Source organism: Amphimedon queenslandica, unplaced genomic scaffold, assembly GCF_000090795.2.
Source record: "Amphimedon queenslandica unplaced genomic scaffold, v1.1 AMPQUscaffold_13276, whole genome shotgun sequence".
Lineage (NCBI taxonomy): Eukaryota > Metazoa > Porifera > Demospongiae > Haplosclerida > Niphatidae > Amphimedon > Amphimedon queenslandica.
The window spans coordinates 9,362-11,652 of NW_003546488.1; the positions used below are offsets into that span (position 1 = coordinate 9,362).

Genomic DNA, 2,291 nt, shown 5'->3' on the forward strand with positions numbered 1-2,291 from the left:
TTTTATTAGTTTCTTTATTTAAACTGCAGTAAGCAAATTCACACATTTGTTGTAGTGATGCATTTAAGTTTGATGGTAAATTACTGAGACTGTCAATTGATTGTGGTTTCAGGTTGTTGCTTGTTTTTTTAATGTGTCTTCTTATGGTTTGTAAAATGAAGTTTTCATAAAGTTCAGATATGGTTGTTGGAAGATGACCTCTTGACTTTCGATAAACTAAAATAACCATAGAACAAACTAGAGGAACAAAGCACAGGGAAAGAACATCATTTCGGAATTGAAGATCTTCAATGAGCTTTTCTGCTAGTTCTGGACTACTAAGTGTTCCTTTAATCACTTCATCTATTTCTGCTGCAACAAACCCAATGACATGAACATTTTGATTCAGACATTCTAGTTGAAGTAGTGAAGCAGTGGCATAAGTACGTGAGGTAACAATTACAGAAGAATAAACTAACTGATCCCTGCAAATTATGCTTGTGGCTAGGGAAGACTCTTGCAGTTGTGTACTTAATTCATCCCAACCATCAAAAATTATTAGAAGCCCTTTTCCCTCTCTTTCTAATATCCAGTCTGCTACTTCTGATACTTTAGGACTTTTATATGCACATGTCAATAGATCAGCTAGTTCAGTTGCTTCAGCTACTGCTTTATGCCTAAATGGACAATAAAGTACTATGTCATAATGTTGAAACTCATGTGATCCTTTAGACCACATATTTAACAATTTACGACAAAGTGTTGTTTTACCAATACCAGGAGGACCATCTATAGCTACTCTGAGAGACAAGATATCTGGATTAAGCACAGTTTCAATTTTAACTTCATCATAACCAGGAATAAATGGTATTTTATCAATGTGACCCCTTAGCATGTACCATGAGTATTTTTCATGCTCTGCTTGTGAAGTAAAATTACTTTCCCTTACAAGTGCTAATCTACCAAAAAAGTCATTTCCAACTCTTGGTGGCCAGTCATTAGCAATAATAGATTGACTTAGATACTTATCTTTGAGACTCTTTATGTACTCTTGCACATCATCAGGTGGATCTGAACTAATTACTGCATGATATGGCTGACCTACATGTACATGTACATGTATAATGAAATTAAGTGGGATACATACAGTACATGTACTTACCTAATTGATCCAAAATAGATGCAGCAATATCTTTAAGTGCTCGATGCTTTTGGTTTATTAATATATGGCAAATACTAATCAAATCTCTTTGTGGGTTTAAAGATGCGTCCATTTGTCTTGTTAATGTAATTACTAAGTTGGTGGCCTTTTCATAATCAGAATTTCCAGTTGTTGATGTTATGCGGGATATAATTTCTAACGGAATTAGCTGATTAGTACATAGTGCACTGCTAATTGTGTGAAGGTTATCAGTAATAGCAGCAGTAAGTTTGTCTAAATATAAACGTAACAATTCCTTTGGAGCAATTTGACCACAAAAGTCCTTTGGCTCCAAATAGTCACCTGCAATAGAATTAAAAATTTTGATACACTGTGATTATTCTGTTGTATATTTTAAACTTACATATACGTGTACTTGACAGGTGTTTTTCAATATTTTTAATGACTTGAATCTCTTTTCTTCTCTTTGAAGCAGCAAGCACATCCTTCCATGTTGCCTTAGGATTTTCTTCAAACCATTTTTTAATGAGAGCTTCCTTTTGATACTTTAGGCTCCTTTCAGACTGTTGAATCATGTCAATAATTTGTTGTGTCACTCCAGGCAAATGACGACCAAACAACTGCCAGTTTTTAAGTGGCTCCAGCAGATCAAGCAACACAAAAATATCAGGTCGCTCATCAATTACTGGACCAGGATTAAGCTCCACATCTCCAGATAAAAGAAGGAGAAGAGAACAGAAAAATATTTTGAGTTCTACATTGTAAATTAAAAATTTAGAGTAAAGTCCATTTCATAACAATAAATACACTAGTTTTAGTACAACATGTACATGTACTTCAGAGAAATACAATGTAATAGAACCTAATACCCTATATACATGTACATGTACATACACATATACAGTAGGCTACCTTATTACCTATTGTAATAAAAATAGAACTGATGATGACAGCTAGAAAATGGACAAAAAATGTCAGTTTCGATTGCTCAAATCCATTGTCTACACATATATCTGAGATACATGTACATCTAGATTGCTTTATTTTCTTTCCATCTTGGCATAATTTTAGTTTCATTCCAGAATAGCAGCAGTTCCACAACCCAATACATGCTCTCCATTGAGAGAGCTCAATCATTTTCTCAATCACC

At 34.1% G+C, this 2,291-nt stretch overlaps 1 protein-coding gene across 1 annotated transcript in view; it reads right to left on the bottom strand.

The window, feature by feature from the left end:
- Nucleotides 1-2,291, bottom strand: part of LOC100636290 (centrosomal protein of 135 kDa-like) — a 25,665-nt gene that overhangs the window by 5,111 nt on the left and 18,263 nt on the right. The window lies entirely within an intron of this gene.